The 17,249-nt window shown below is 39.2% G+C and overlaps 1 protein-coding gene across 1 annotated transcript in view; it reads right to left on the bottom strand.

Moving 5' to 3' along the window:
* Window positions 1-14,157: 14,157 nt before the first annotated feature.
* SelT (selenoprotein T) overlaps window positions 14,158-17,249 on the bottom strand; it is a 29,675-nt gene continuing 26,583 nt past the window's right edge. Inside the window, exon 5 of the mRNA XM_053786661.2 lies at window positions 14,158-15,498. The gene's annotated coding sequence lies outside the window, so the exon portion shown is untranslated. The remainder of the gene's footprint in view (window positions 15,499-17,249) is intronic.

Consider the following 17,249-nt stretch of genomic DNA (forward strand, 5'->3'; position numbering starts at 1 on the left):
AAAATATATTGAAGTTGACATTCTAAAATGTTAAAAATTTTGCACTTATCAGTATAGTACAGTACTTAATTTCTTTTAGACAGCCATCTCCTGCCAAGGCAGGGCAACTCAAATAAAAATATGCATTAGCTCAGTTACCCTTTCTCCAGAAGTGTGCTGTCATCACAATCAGATTACCTCTGGCTATATCTCCACCCCTCCTCCAGTGTGTAAGCAATGACCTCACTTCCAGCTAACATGTTTCCCTGAATTTCTTCATAGTTAACCTGCTCACATTAAACAGCAAGTCTATTAAAAACCACTTGTGCATGTTCAGATAGGACTGAATGGTCTCCAGCCTTTTTTTTTTTTTTTAAACCCCCTTCCATACCAGATTTATACATCCTTTTAATTGTCCCCCTAGCTCCCTTGCAGTGCTTCTCTTTCTGTTAGTATGACTCTGTAAATGGTCCAATTTGGACCGAAATGTCGTCGTAGGTTATTTGTGTATTGTTCCAGTCATGGTATTGTGCCTTTGCATCCTCACTACATGCCCAAACCACCTCGGCCTTCTGTATACCCTTGGGGTGACTCGACACCAAATTTTGGCATATTCACACTACACACCTCAAACATGACTTTTCCACTGCCTTTAACCCTTTGAGGGTCGACAGGCCCTCTCCGAAACTCGTTCTCAGGGTCGGCCAAATTTCAAAAAAAAAAAAAATTATTTTTTCTTATGAAAAAATAGAGTATTTTTTTCTAAACATTATAGGCTAAACAAAAAAATTTTAACGTCAATACTTACCGAGATATGGAGGTGTGAAATTTGCCAAAATTGAACAACATATGGTAACATCGCCGACTGCCGTCACCCGGTATTTTTCTATTTACTTTTTTATGTACTATTTTCAATTTTTTTTCAATTTTTCTTTTTCTGAGTAACTTTTATGGCCTCTGAGGCCAACATGATCAGTATTTTGTAAGTTATTTCTTTTTCAATACTACACAATAAGGGCGTAAACACTGTTGTCATTATTTTGTTTACAGAAAATATTTACACAAACAAACGATATGAAATGTTGTTTATTACTATTTTTCTATATTTTATATACACATATACAGTCACAGGACATGTTTCTAGAAGTTCTGCAGCCTGTGGAAGTCTTTGAAACATGGTGTCATGCACAGTGGAGTTTTGCACTCCTCACACATAAAACGAGTGTCTCTGCGTTGTCGTGGGCGTTTTTTTGTATGTGCACAGACGTAACACCTCTTCTGAGCCTTTTTCTTGAAAGCAGTAGCAGGCAGTTTTACCAGGAAGTGATCACCATGCTTCAGACGAGCAGGTAGTTGTTGATAATTTGGTGGGCGGTCAATTGCAGGTGCTGTTCCTTGGTACTTGAATACTATTTGTCTGATGACAGACAAACAGAATTCGCCGTACTGTGGTTTGTTTCTGGTGCTCATCTTATACATATTATAAGCATTGAGCATGGAAATGTCCAGAAGATGGAAAAACAGTTTGATGTACCACTTATAACTCTTGCGAACACAATCAGCAAACCCAATCTGCATGTCACATTTGTCCACTGAACGCATGTTGAAGGTGTAATCAATCACAGCTGCAGGTTTTAGAATGGGTTCATTTCTCTCTCTATGCTGCCTGCCACTGTCTGCCATTTCATTAGGGTGAATTGATGACAACAGTGTGACATCTCGTTTGTCATGCCACCGAAATGCCATGATGTCATTGGCAGCAAACGCCTGCACCTCACCTCTGCGAGTGCCAGCATCAAACCTGGGCATATGTTTTCGATTTGCACGCACTGTGCCACACACATCTGTCATGTTCACTCGCAAAAAATCACTGAGTGAGGGGCTTGTGTACCAGTTATCTGTATATAATATATGCCCCTTACCAAGGTATGGTTCTATCATTGTTCGAACCACATCACCTGAGATGCCCAATAACTTCCTGGTATTTTGCAATGTATAACTTCCAGTGTACACAATAATATCCAATACCAGACCACTGTAACAATCACAAAGCACAAACAACTTTATACCAAAGCGTTTCCTCTTGCTTGGTATGTACTGCTTGAAAGAGAGTCTTCCTTTGAACAGAATCAAAGACTCGTCAATTACAAGCTTCCTGAAGGGATAAAAATGAGTACTGAATTTCTGTTTCAGATACACAAACACATTCCTAATCTTATATAACCTGTCAGTTCTGTCAGGCCTGGTTTTATCTGAGAAGTGAAGCATACGTAACATTAGCACAAATCGATTCACTGGCATTATATCACTGAAACCTGGTGTTGCAATCAGGGGGTCTGTTGACCAGTATGATTTCACTTTGTGCTTATACACATGTGGCATAAGCATTATTGTGGCAAAGAAAAGATACATCTCAGCCACAGTTGCCTCCTTCCATTGGTGTAGACGTGATTTTGGTGAAAGTATTGTGTTTGCCATGGTGTACTCGTAGTATGTGTTGCTTTCCATGACAATACTTTTCATCAGTGGTTCGTCAAAGAATAACTCGAAACATTCCAGTTCAGTGGCATTGTTCCCAAGTGCACAAGATGGCCGTATTCCACTTTGGCTGCCATCAAACTGGTGGGGATTTGGAACAAAATTGACAGCTTCCTGCCAATCCCAGGTGCGGTCTGCTGGTGGGTACTGGACAATGACAGGTGGTTGTGGTTGTGGAGGTTGTGGTTGTGGAGGCTGGTGTGGTGGGGGAGTGGGGGATGGTGGCCTTTGTTCTAGATCAGCTGAGGCAGCGGCGTGGCTGGCAGCGTGGGTGGCAGCATGGCCCACTGCTGGTGCCTCACCGCCGGCACCACTACCACCACGCACATTTTCCATCCCAATTGCAACAGTATCTTCGTCATTTTCACTGTCTGTTCCTGTTGTACAGCCACGGGATGTACTCCGAGATACACTCCTTCCCCTTGGTATAACATATGGCACACTTCCAGAGCGCATATATCGTCGTATATACTGACGCTTCACTGGGGAATATTGCACTTCACTATCACTACTGGAACTAGTTTGAAGAGCTTGTAGTTCATATTCACTATCACTATCATCACCCATGCTCTCATCTGAGTCTGGGATTTGGGAAAATAGAAGTTTCCTCTTGGGTTCTGGAACAAATGAACGTGAACACGAGGGCCCAGCACCAGAGGTGGAAGGCTGAGGGTCGTCTGGGTTTTCTTCACTATTACCGATATTATGGTCATTAGTTTCGATCAAAACCTCACTAAAACCACGAAACTCATCTTCACTGGCACTTCCATCACTATTAGAACTGTCACTGGGGAACAAAAGTGTCCCAATTCGCCGAGGAGTGAGGAGCTTCTTACCGCGAGGCATGGTGGACATTGTTTACTAAGAGGGCATTCCCACAATGCACCACTGGGTCCCAGATTTTTTTTCTACCGCGCACACTGACCACGCAGACCCATTCTCTCACACCTAGGCCTATCAGCCTTTTCGCGCGAGATTTGAGGCCGCTAGAATTTATGCGTACTAGTACGTCAAAAACCCCTACGCGTAAGACGTACTAGTACGACGAAAACCCTCAAAGGGTTAATAATCTCGCTGTAGCATTCAAAACCCATACAAGTGTTGATAGTTTTCTGCCTCCATAAACTATTCTTTTCAGATACCTCAACACATCATCTACCTTTTTTCCCTTCATCTCTTCCACAGCTCACCTCATCTTTTATAGACATTTACTGACATGTCCACTCTATCATTACCAAAATTTTTTTTGTTCTCCTGCAATATGAGACGCGTATAAAGTAATGAAAGGTTGAAGGATGGTGGTATGGAGAAAGTCAGTGTATATTTGGGAGTAGACTGGTTTGTACCAACACTTTTGAGTAAGGCACATTGCAGTGAGGATGCAGCTAAAGGGAGTGGAGATGTCACATTTTAGAGCAATGTATGTTTAGTGTGAATATTAGAGAATAGAAATTAGAAGACAGTGTGGGATCACCAAGATCATAATTATAATCAAAGGGAAGTGCATTTCACAGCTGAGAAAGGGTTTGGACATTTAGAGATGAGGCTGTATAAATCTGGGACCGGAGTAGGGGTTGTCCCTGGAAGGAGCAGGTTAGGGAATCGAGTATCCAGCATGACCATACTTGATCAGCGTGGAGGCAAGTGGTTTTTAATGCTTTACATACTGTTTTAGAGAAGGGTAATGAAAGAATTCAGAGGAAGCAGGTTAGCTGGACTTGAGTCCTGGGGGGGTGGGAAGCCTGCACTTTGAAGGGTAGGGATATTGCAATTGGAGGGTCATCTGGATTGTGAAGTGAAAACACATCTAGTAAAATGACAAAACTATTTCTCTTTTTTTAGGTGGGTACCCTACCTTGGAGACAGCCAATAAAATGTGTATATTTTATATATACACCTACCATCCGACTTACGACAGTGGTTTTTTATGCCAAATTTCTGGGAAATAAACAACTGTTTGTGTTGTACACAGTGTTTATCCTAAACCATACAGTACTAACAGCATAAAAAGTAAAGTAAAACATGAAATACCAAAATAAAACAGTCATTACAAAAATGTTTTGTTGATATTCAGTAGTAAAGTTCGACTTACGACCGGTTTCTCGGAACCGAACTCGGTCGTAAGTCGGGTGGTAGGTGTGTGTGTATATATATATATATAAAAAGCTTCATAACTGGTTATGATTTTAAACAACCTAGCATATTTTTACTTTCATGTACTGTAATATTTTATGCAAAACAAAAGATCACTTACATATGCACTAGACACTCAAGCATAGCATATCATCTGGGAAAATGCTTCCATTATATATATTGCAAAATCCACGAGTCAGCTGTTTGCTTCATGATCAAATTTCACATAAGGCCAATTAATCATGATGCTATAACTGCCCTTGCCCTGAAGATTGCTGGCACCTGACCTGGCTTTTATATACATTTTGCATTAGAGATGTATCTGATGTGAAAATTTAGATATCCGGGGTTGCAGATGTATATGAGGATATCCGCTATCTCAATTCTGCATCCTTTGTACATTTATGAGTGATGAAAAGGACCTTAGCTATAGGTCAAAATATAAGAGTAACCTCTCATTTTCTACATGTGGGTTTACCTATTCAACTGACATGTTCATAATCTTTTGTACTGATAATGATCCTCCAAATTGCAAACACAGTACTTCCTACCTCCAGAACTCTTAACTCGCAGCTAATCGGCTTTCCTGAATCCACGACTGTTACCTTGCTTTCATTCCAGCTTTACCACAAATATTAAAAACCACTTAACTCTGCTCATTCCCTTCTAACAAGAAGCCTACTTGATGATGATTAAGTGAATTTCAGCATTCAAGACCATATAGTGGATTTTTTTTTCTTTTTTTAACAAATTGGCCTTCTCCCACCGAGGCAGGGTGACCCAAAAAGAAAATAGTACTTTCATCATTCAACACTTTCACCTCACACACAATCACTGTTTTTGCAGAGGTGCCCAGAATACAATAGCTTAGGAGTATATAAAGATAAACAACATCTCTCTCCAAACTGCCAATATCCCAAACCCCTCCTTTAAAGTGCAGGCATTGTACTTCCCATTTCCAGGACTCAAGTCCGGCTATATAAAATAACCAGTTTCCCTGAATCCCTTCACTAAATATTACCCTGCTCACACTCCAACAGCTTGTCAGGTCCCAAATATCATTCACTCCTATTTAACACACTCACGCACGCTTGCTGGAAGTCCAAGCCCCTCGCCCACAAAACCTCCTTTACCCCCTCCCTCTAACCCATTCGAGGACGACCCCCTACCCCTGTTGTGTAAAACTGGCTATATTACAAACATCTGTGTACTTTATAGGGTAGTTTCTTGTGCTCAATTGATAGAACAGAAGGCATACTGGTAAAACAGGTAAGAATTTGGTTGAATGGAGCTATGAAACTGACTCAAAATAGGTCTCTTACGTGGGCAAAATTGCTGATGCATAAATTATGCTGAGACTGCTAACTTTAAACCTGTGCAATGCCATAAGTTTTTCATCAAATTTCATACTTTTGGAATTACCTTCAGAGATTCTTTACCATTTCAAAAAAAAAAAAAAAGCTACTAAGAGCAAAATTAATATCAGGGGTTTGGACAGTGAAAGGGTTTTGCCCCTGTTCAACCCTTCCTGGAATGATCCCCTATCCCTTCACCCCAGATTTATACCCTCACCTACTCAATTCTCAACAATTCCTCCTCAGCTCTCCGAATTAATTTTTTGGTAATCCCACAGTCTAATCTTTACTCTCCTAATTCTCTGCATTTACACTGCGCTCTAATGCAAATACTTGGTTTACATATCCCTAAATCCTCCTTGTTTCTCTGTAATCCTACTTTGCCTGGCCCCAATTCCATACTCTATCTGGTACATACCAAACAGGCTTATTCCCATGAAATTCTTGCAATTTTGCCCCCCTTCCCTATTCCTTTAAAAAAAGGCCCCTCAAGGAAGGTTCCTTGATGTTGGTGAGGGGCTCTTGATTTAGGGAATTGGATCTGTGCTCCAGTTCCCCGAATTAAGCCTGAATGCCTTCCACATCCCCCCCCAGGCGCTGTATAATCCTCCAGGTTTAGCGCTTCCCCCTTGATTATAATAATAATAATTTAAAAAAAGGATATATGCATGCTCTCTGCTAATTCTCAGGTACGAACCACAAACTATCAGCATTTCTGTCTTAATCCCAGCTGCTTGAACCCCTTTCATTTTACCCACTGCTCAACATACTTACAACTGGCTCTTCCCCACTCTTATGTTCTACTACCCTGCACAATGCATGAAATCATAGCCTCTCCAACATTTAACAGCACCTCACTGAAGAATGGCTAAGGTTACAATAAAATTAATATAATAATAAAGAAGCGCTAAACCTACAAGGGTCATACAGCAACAAGAAAATTATAAATTGAAGATTGAGAGAGAAAACACTATCAATATCTGACCTGGTATTTACTAGAACAAAGAAATTTTCAGCAGACTAAACCAACTAGGAATTTGTGATTATATACTATTGGCAATAACATATGCTGTTAAAGACACATACAAACAGGAATGACTAGAAGAAATAAAAATACAGTGCTTTAAAGCAGTATTTAATTAACACATTGGCTGTTTCCCACTAAGGCAGGGTTGCCCAAAAAGAAAAACTCTCATCATTATTCACTCCATCATTGTCTTGCCAGAGGCATGCTGACACTACAGTTATAAAACTGCAACATTAACAAGCCCCCCCCCCCCATCCCTTCAGAGTGCAGGCACTGTACTTCTCATCTCTAGGAATCAATTCCGCTCTGTGTAAATGTTACCCTGCTTACACTCCAACAGCACATCAAGTCCCAAAAACCATTTGCTATCTAACACGCTCACTTGCTGGAAGTCCAAGCCCCTCGCACACAAAACCTCCTTTACCCCCTCCCTCCAACCTTTCCTAGGCTGACCCCCTACCCCGCCTTCCTTCCACTACAGATCTACACACACCTAAACTCATTCTATTTTGTTTCATCCTCTCTACATGTCCAAACCATCTCTATCAGCCCTCTGGATAATAGTTTTGGTAATCCCTAATCTCCAAACTACAGATTCTCTGCGTTATATTCACACCACACATTGCCCTCAGAAGTGACATCTCCACCGCCTCCAGCCTTCTCCTTGTTGCAACATTCACCATCCATCCCTCACACCCATACAAGAGCATTGGTGTAACTATACTCTCATACATTACCCTCTTTGCTTTTATGGATGAAGTTCTTTGTCTCCACAGACTTCTCAGTACACCACTCACCTTTTTCCCCTAGTCAATTCTATGATTCATAGACCCATCTGCTGACATGTCTACTCGCAAATATCTGAATGCATTCACCTCCCCTCAATCTTCCATTACCTAATTTTTTATCCTCATCACCTTACTCTATCCTATATTCACTTTTAATTTCCTTCTTTTACATACCCTACCAATCTCTGCAACTTCTCTTCAGAATCTCCCAAAAAGAATAGTGTCATCAGCAAAGAGCAACTGTGACAACTCCCACTTTGTGTTAGATTATTTATTTTTTCTAACAAGGCAGTGTGACCCAAAAAGAAAGAAAATACTTTCATCATCATTTAACACTTTCACCTCACTCATACATAATCACTTTTTTCAGAGGTGCTCAGAATACAACAGTTTAGAAGCATATACATATAAAGATACACAACATATCCCTTCAATATCCCAAACCCCTCCTTTAAAGTGCAGGCATTGTACTTCCCATTTCCAGGACTCAAGTCCGGCTATATAAAAATAATCGGTTTCCCTGAATCCCTTCACTAAATATTACCCTGCTCACACTCCAACAGTTCATCAGGTCCCAAATACCATTCACTCCTATCTAACATGCTCATGCACGCTTGCTGGAAGTCCAAGCCCCTCACCCAAAAAACCTCCTTTATCCCCTCCCTCCAACCTTTTCGACCCCTCATGGAAGGTTCCTTGATGTTGGTGAGGGGCTCTTGATTTAAGGAATTGGATCTGTGCTCCGGTTCCCCGAATTAAGCCTGAATGCCTTCCACATCCCCCCTTCCCTGGGCGCTTTATAATCCTACGGGTTTAGCGCTTCCCCCTTGATTATAATAATAATAATCCAACCTTTTCGAGGACGATCCCTACCCCTCCTTCCTTCCCCTACAGATTTATATGCTCTCCATGTCATTTTACTTTGATCCATTCTCTCTAAATGACCAAACCACCTCAACAGCCCCCTTTCAGCCCTCTAATATTTTTAACTCCACACCTTCTAATTTCCACACTCTGAATTCTCTGCATAATATTTACACCACACATTGCCCTTACAACCCAAACTTCACACCCATGTAAGTGTGTTGGTACCACTATACCTTCATACATTACCTTCTTTGCTTCCATAGATAACATTTTTTGTCTCCTCATGTACCTCAACTCAGCACTCATCTTTTTTTCTTCAGCAATTCTATGATTAACCTCATCCTTCATAAATCCATCTGCTGATATGTCAACTCCCAAATATCTGAAAACATTCACTTCTTCCATACTACTACTCCCCAATATGATATCCAATTTTTCTTTACATCATTTGATACCCTCATCACCTTACTCTTTTCTATGTTCACTTTCAACTTTCTAAGTTTGTGCACACTCCCAAATTCATCCACTAACCTCTGCAATTTTTCTTTAGAATCACCCATAAGCATGGTATCATCAGCAAAAAGTAACTGTCACTTCCCATTTTGTATTTGATTCCCCATAATTTAATCCCACCCCTCTCCCGATCACCCTAGCATTTACTTCTTTTACAACCCCATCTATAAATATATTAAACAACCATGGTGACATTACACATCCCTGTCTAAGACCTACTTTTACCAGGAAGTAGTCTCCCTCTCTTCTACACACCCTAACCTGAGCCTCACTATCCTCATAAAAAGCTCTTTACAGCATTTAGTAACTTCATACCCATTCTATATATTTGCAACATCTGCCACATTGCTGCCCTATCCACTCTATCATATGCCTTTTCTAAATCTATAAATGCAATGAAAACTTCTCTACCTTTATCTAAATACTGTTCACATGCTTCAATGTAAACACTTGATCTACACATCCCCTACTCACTCTAAAACCTCCTTGCTCATCCGCAATCCTACATTCTGTCTTACCTCGAATTCTTTCAATAATAACCCTACCGTACACTTTTCCTGGTATACTCGGTAAACTAATTCCTCTATAATTTTTACAATCTCTTTTGTCCTCCTCCTCTTTATATAAAGGAACTATACATGCTCTCTGCCAATCCCTAGGTACCTTCCCCTCTTTCATACATTTATTAAACAAAAATACCAACCACTAAAACAATATATCCCCCTCTGCTTTTAACATTTGTCATGATCCCGTCAGTTCCAGCTGCTTTACCCCCTTTCATTCTACGTAATGCCTCACGCACCTCCCCCACACTCGCATCCTGCTCTTCTTCACTCCTAAAAGATGGTATACCTCCCTGGCCAATGCATGAAATTATCGCCTCCCTTTCTTCGTTGACATTTAAAAGTTCAAAACGTTCCCGCCATCTACCCAATACCTCCATCTCCCCATCTACTACTCCTCTACTCTCTTTTTAACTGACAAATCCATTCAATCCCTAGGCTTTCTTAACTTCTTGTTTATAAAAATTTCTTGACAGTCCCTCTCCCACTCTATCATCTGTTCTTCTTTTGCACTCTCTTCACCTTTCTTTTACTCTCCATATACTCTGCTCTTCTTATAACACTTCTGCTTTGTAAAAACCTTTCATAAACTACCTTTTTCTCTTTTATCACACCCTTTACTTCTTCATTCCACCAATCACTCCTCTTTCCTCCTATAACAACAAACATCTGCCCCACATTCTAATACGTATATACTGCATTTTTAAAACTATCCCAACCCTCTTCAACCCCTTCCCCCCACTACTCATACTTGCACTAGCCCACCTTTGTGCCAATAGTTGCTTACATCTCACCCAAACTTCCTCCTCCCTTAGTTTATACACTTTCACCTCTCTCTCTTACTTGTTGCCATTTTCCTCTTGTCCCATCTACCTCTAACTGTAGCTGCAACTAAATATTGATCTGATATATCAGTTGCCCCTCTATAAACATGTACATCCTGGAGCCTACCCATCAACCTTTTATCCACCAATACATAATCTAACAAACTACTTTCATTAGGTATTATATCATACCTTGTATATTTATCCTCTTTTTCATAAATATATGTTACTTATTACCAAACCTCTTTCTACACATAGCTCAATTAAAGGCTCCCCATTTTCATTTACCTCTGGCACCCCAAATTTACCTACTACTCCCTCCACCACATTTTTACCCACTTTAGCATTGAAATCCCCAACCAAAAGTACTCTCACACTTGGTTCAAAACTCCCCACGCATTCACTCAACATTCCCCAAAATCTCTCTCCTTTACACTTCTCTCTTCTCCAGGTGCATATACGCTTTTCACATCCGACCTTCATTTTACTCCACGTAATCCTTGAATTAATACATTTATACTCCCTCTTTTCCTGCCATAGCTTATCCTTCAACATTATTGCTACTGCTTTAGCTCTAACTATTTGAAACCCCTGACCTAATCCCATTTATTTCTCTTCACTGAAACTCTCCCACCTCCTTCAGCTTTGTTTCACTTAACCCTTTGACTGTTTCAGGTCCCTCTCTGAAACTGTCATTCTATGTCGCCAAATATTCAAAAAAAAAAAAAATTATTTTTTCTTATGAAAATGTTAAGATTATTTTTCTGAGTGTTTTAGTCCAAAAAAAAAATTTTTGCCATCGGTACTTACCGAGATATAGAGCCATGAAGTTTGCAGAAAATGAGCCGCGTATGGCAACAGCGGCGACTGCCGCTCACCCGGTAAACTTTAGTTTACTTGTAATTGAAGGTTTTTTGTTTTTTTCACTATTTTATTTTTTCACATAACTTATGTGGCCTATGAGACCAAAGTAAGGTGCAATGTATATATATACACTCGTTGTATACAACACAACAAGCACACAAACATAATTATCAATATATTGTTTACAAAACTTGTTTACAAAAACAAACAAACAATTCTTCTTCTTCTTCCTCTTCCTCTTCCTCTTCCTCCTCTTCCTCTTCCTCCTCTTCCTCTTCCTCCTCCTCCTCTTCCTCCTCCTCCTCTTCCTCCTCCTCTTCCTCCTCCTCTTCCTCCTCCTCTTCCTCCTCCTCTTCCTCCTCTTTCTCCTCCTCTTTCTCCTCCTCTTCCTCCTCCTCTTCCTCCTCCTCTTCCTCCTCCTCTTCCTCCTCCTCTTCCTCCTCCTCTTCCTCCTCCTCTTCCTCTTCTTCTTCTTCCTCCTCTTCTTCTTCCTCTTCTTCTTCTTCCTCCTCTTCTTCTTCTTCCTCCTCCTCCTCCTCCTTGTGTGCGAGTGTGTGGCTTATAATTGTTTTGAGTCAGGAGTCGGCAGCTGTCAAAGTGACATATTGTGTCATTAGTCACTACCCTACCGCCTGTCAAAACAATGGGGTCGGATGCTGCTTCCCCTCCTCCATTCTATCTAATTATCTTTCTCCCTCATTTTATATCTTTCAATCTGTCTCTCTTTCTATCTGTCTGCCTATCTCTGTCTCACAGGTACACATAAATACAAGTATACATAGTGTAAATTACCTAGGATAACCCAAGAAATCCAGACAAAGTGCTATACTCTGCTTGAAGATGTGAGTAAACGTGATGACACAGTCTTGTGGCTCTCTCTGAGACAGAGAGCTAGATGGACAGACAGGGAGCTTGACAGACAGACAAATAGACAGACAGAAATGTTTGTGTACCAGCAAAAACAAAGGGAGGGCAATGGTCATGTAATATTACCCTCCTTTACCCTCATCAAAGTCAGCTCTTATCAGATGTTATCTCCCCTTATCTTGTCACTGTCATGGGGTGGACTTTTTTTTTTCTTGCTTCAAGGGAACAATATTATTACATCTTCTTCTTCCTCCTCCTCCTCCTCCTCTTCTCCTCCTCCTCCTCCTCCTCCTCCTCCTCTTCCTTCCCTCCTCCTCCTCCTCCTCCTCCTCCTCTTCCTCCCCTCCTCCCCCTCCTCCTCCTCCATTGCTTTTGGTCTCAAACTCCTCCAAATCATGAAATTGATCTTCACTGACACTTCCATCTGTGTTAGAGCATCACTTGGGAAGAGAAGAGTCCCAGATTTGCTGGGGAATCACATATTTCTTACCGCTAGACATGCTGAAAAATGACAACTGAAATGGCATTCCCACAATGCACCACTGGCTCCCCGATTTTTTTTATATGGTGCACACTGACCATGGAGACCCATTCTCTCACATGTGGGCCTACCAGCTTTCTCCTGCTTGATTTGAAGCTGCTAGAATTTATGCGTATAAATACGTCAGAAACATTGGCTCGTAAGACGTATTTATACGTCGGAAACAGTCAAAGGGTTAAAGCCAGGACATCCAGCTTCTTCTCATTCATAACATCCACAATCATCTCTTTCTTATCATTTGCACCACATCCACGCACATTCAGACATCCCACTTTGACAATTTTCTTTTTAGTAATCAATACAGGGAAAGGGGTTACTAGCCCATTGTTTCCGGCATTTTAGTTGACTTTTACAACACACATGGCTTACGGAGGAAAGAGTCTTATTCCACTTCCCCATGGATATAAAAGGAAAAGTAACAAGAACAAGAACTATTAAGATAAAATCAAAGAAAACTCAGATGAGTGTGTATAAATAAACGTGTACATGTATGTGCAGTGTGACCTAAGTGTAAGTAGAAGTAGCAAGACGTACCTGTAATTTTGCATATTTATGAGACACAAAAGACACCAGCAATCCTACCATCATGTACAACAATTACAGGCTCTTGTTTTACACTCACTTGGCAGGACAGTAGTACCTCCCTGGGTGGTTGCTGTCTACCAATCTACCTTAAATGGGTTATAATATTACAAGACAAAATTTATATTAGTAGTTCTCCAACATTTATGAAAGTGGAATATTTATTCCCCCTTCCCCCCCACACTAAAAAAAAAGGAAATGGAGAAATATTACAGATTTAATGGAAGGTGCTGGAGAGCTGAGAATGAAGGCATTGTAGCCAGTATAGAAAGCAAGCAAACCCAAAGACTTGTTAGATATAAAAACAAGGTAGAAATAAATACAAAACGTGAAGGAAAGAAACTTTGAAAAGGAAATAGTGAAGAGCAAGGTGGAACCAAATCTGTTAATCAAGTTTGTAAGAAAAGGTAAACTAAATACAATAAAGACAAAATACAGATTTAGGACAACAAAATCACTAAGGTGGAAAAAGATATATGCAAGCTATTAATGATCGAGTGAGAAGATAACTAAGAGGTAATTATTATTACATTCTTAGAGAAAGTACTAAACCCATAGGGGTCATAAAGTGTGTAGGGAAATGGGAAGAAGTCCAATTTGATTTAGGTAAGGCTAGGACCAATGCCTTGGATCAAGAGCTCCTCACAAACATCAAGGCAAGACAGCCCTATGAATGCACTGGTAGAGGAAATTCACTAATGGAAATCAGACACCTCTAGACAAGATTTTTTTTAATTAAAATTGGAAAAATCCAAAATTGTTTGCTAATTATAAATAAAATAATTGCTCTTAAAATTGAATACTGTACAATAAACATATAACAGACATGGCCAAGCCACAGTGTGTGAGGACCATGCAGCTTAACTCATTCAATGCAGTTCACAAAGCAATATCCAAAACAGAAAGTAAACCTGGATACTGTTTCTAGAGTTGTACTGAATGAGCAAAAACAGTTGCAAGCCTTGGCCTTGTCACATCTGACATGTACACAAATCCGTGTATACTATAGAACCAAGTACAGGTCATGCAACAGTGGCTTGATATAAAGTTGGTGAGATAGGTTTAGTTGCAATAGAAAAGCATTCATGTTTTAATAGTAAGGTTTATTAACAAAAAATTAAAAGTCTACAGTGGAAAATAGACAAATCTGTAATGAAACCAATAGTGGTTCCACTTTGTTTCAGTAGTATTTTATAGGAAAAATGTAGGGAATGTACAAGAAATTCTGCAGACTAGAGAACTTGGATTCTATAGTGCTTCACAAATCTAAAGTATCTATTAAAGATAAAAGGTCCAAAATAGAATTTCTTGATAAACATAGGAGCTCTATTATAAATAACATTAACAAGTGATAATGTCTAGTAATTTAATGCTTTTTATATGCACCAGCAAGTTCAATACGTATTTATGTTACACTCTTCATATAGATATATATTTTCACTCATCATTTTAGGAACAAGACTTTACAATACAATATAAATCATTTTACTGACATGGTTAGAATCAAATACCATTTGAAATACCTTTAAAAAATTTACATTATCTACACAAAGCAAATAGTCTGAGTATACATATAAATAGTGTACTTAAAGAAAATTATCAACATCTGAATAATCCAAACATAATATTTCTATTTGACAAACTTTTACTGTATAAACACAAAAGATACATACAGCATTATCAAAAGTCAGCATTACACTCAATGTCTATTTTACTGCAGAAACTTTTTACAAGAAAGCATCCGGCCAATGTCAACACTCATGTGCTTTCAACAGTGGCCTTCATTACGTAGAAAGTGTATGCAGTTTAGACAGAAGCATCGAGTAATGAGTCTGATATAAATATGACAAGGGGCACAGGTTCTATGATCAGTTCCTTACATATTTAACATCTTTATTAAATAACGTACAAATCTCTTAATTTACAACCAGGAGCTAATTAAAATAGCATTAGAGCCAGATGCCAAATGGATCTTTCCAAAATATTTTTCTAATTAAGAGGCTAGGCATCACAGGTCAAAGGCTTTCTTCTAGTGCTGATGGCTTCCTTAATTTCAGCTGAAAATATAGAAGCAGAAAAGTTGATATCAAGCAACATACTATTTCTCTTTTTATTAAAGTTCTTATAAATAACTTTTAAGTTTTCATGAAGGAAAGATTTAAAAAGGTAATTAATTATATTATAGTCTTATTCATATCCCTGAAACTTTGAGTCCTCTCAGACATCTCATCTCTTTACAGACTTTTGAGGCAGTGCCTCTAAGAAGGAAACACATTCACTGGCTTCCTAGCTATCTTTCCAGACATGCTCAAATGATCTGCAACAAGAATACCAAGCTACAGGCATTATACTTCCAACCACTATAATTAAACTCCTGAACCCCTTTGTAGATTTTACTGTGCCTGGATTACAACAGCTTCTTTAATCTTAAACACCACTTGCCTGCACTCCAATCTAACACTTGTATGCCACTGGATGTTCAAGTCCTAACTAGTTACCCTACACCTTTTCCATATCCTCTTTTTAGTCCTAACTTTGACATCTAAACCCCATTCCATTTAGCCCAGATTTATACACCCTGTTAATTATCTTATATTACTCCACTTTTCTGCATAACCTGACCAAACCATCTTAACTTCTCTACTACTCTTTGAATTTGAAGTTTTATACCATTACACCATCTAATTTACATAAACCTCACACCATATACTGACCTTAACCCCTTGACTGTCGCAACCCCCAATCCTGAGGTGTCTCCTGGTGTCGCAAAATTTAAAAAAAAAAAAAAAAAAAATTATTTTTTTCTTATGAAATGATAAGAGAATCTTTTCCCGATTGTAATGACACAAAAAAAAACGAAATTTGATGGAAAACTGACGGAATTACGCTCTCGCGAAGTTAGCGACCTCGGCGATTTTGCCCACTTTGAGCCCTATTTTCGGCTAATTCCATTGTTCCAGTCGACCAAACTCATAGCTATTTCTTTAGAACTCCATTTTTGCTATCGATTGAGTTCAAGAAACTGCCCATTTACCAATTTCAACTACTCAATAAAGTGGTCAGAAATTGGCAATTTGGCCAATTTCATGAAAATTAAAAAATATGAAAATTTCAAAATAAGGTCCAGAATGAACAATGCAGACATTCCTGGCTCTAAAATAACATTTTCTTTGTTCATCAGTCATGTCTCCAGGCCCCTCTGATATTACTCTTGCTTTCTATTTTGAATTTTTATTCAAAAAAAAAAAAAAAAAAAATAGAAGATTTACTATTATGCAGACTCCTGCAATACTGTAATAATTGTGTAAATAACATCAACCCATTCATGACTGCATATTAGAATGGCTAGTTGGACATTTATTGGACAATGACATCATTTGTTTACTTTTGAACATTGGCAAAAATCAAACATTTTCCCTACTTTGAGCTCCATTTCCAGGTTCTTTTTATAGTAAAATCAATCAAAATCACCTCTATTTCTATAATATGTTTTCCATTCTATCAAATAAAACCAAGAAAACGAGAATACAACCATAACTACTATACGAAAATAGATCACAAAGTCGGCATTTTAATTAAAAAAAAAAAACGGTTGGAGTTTTTGTTTCTCATTATGCACTGCGTGCTCCAGGATTTTTTTTATATGGTGCACACTGACCACACAGACCCATTCTCTCACATGTGGGCCTACCAGCTTTCTCCTTCTTGATTTGAAGCCGCTAGAATTTATGAGTATATATACGTCAAACACGGTACCTCGTAAGACGTAAATATATGGCCGCGACAGTCAAAGGGTTAAAGAAAACAT

The sequence above is a fragment of the Cherax quadricarinatus genome, chromosome 41, assembly GCF_038502225.1.
Source record: "Cherax quadricarinatus isolate ZL_2023a chromosome 41, ASM3850222v1, whole genome shotgun sequence".
NCBI classification, from domain to species: domain Eukaryota; kingdom Metazoa; phylum Arthropoda; class Malacostraca; order Decapoda; family Parastacidae; genus Cherax; species Cherax quadricarinatus.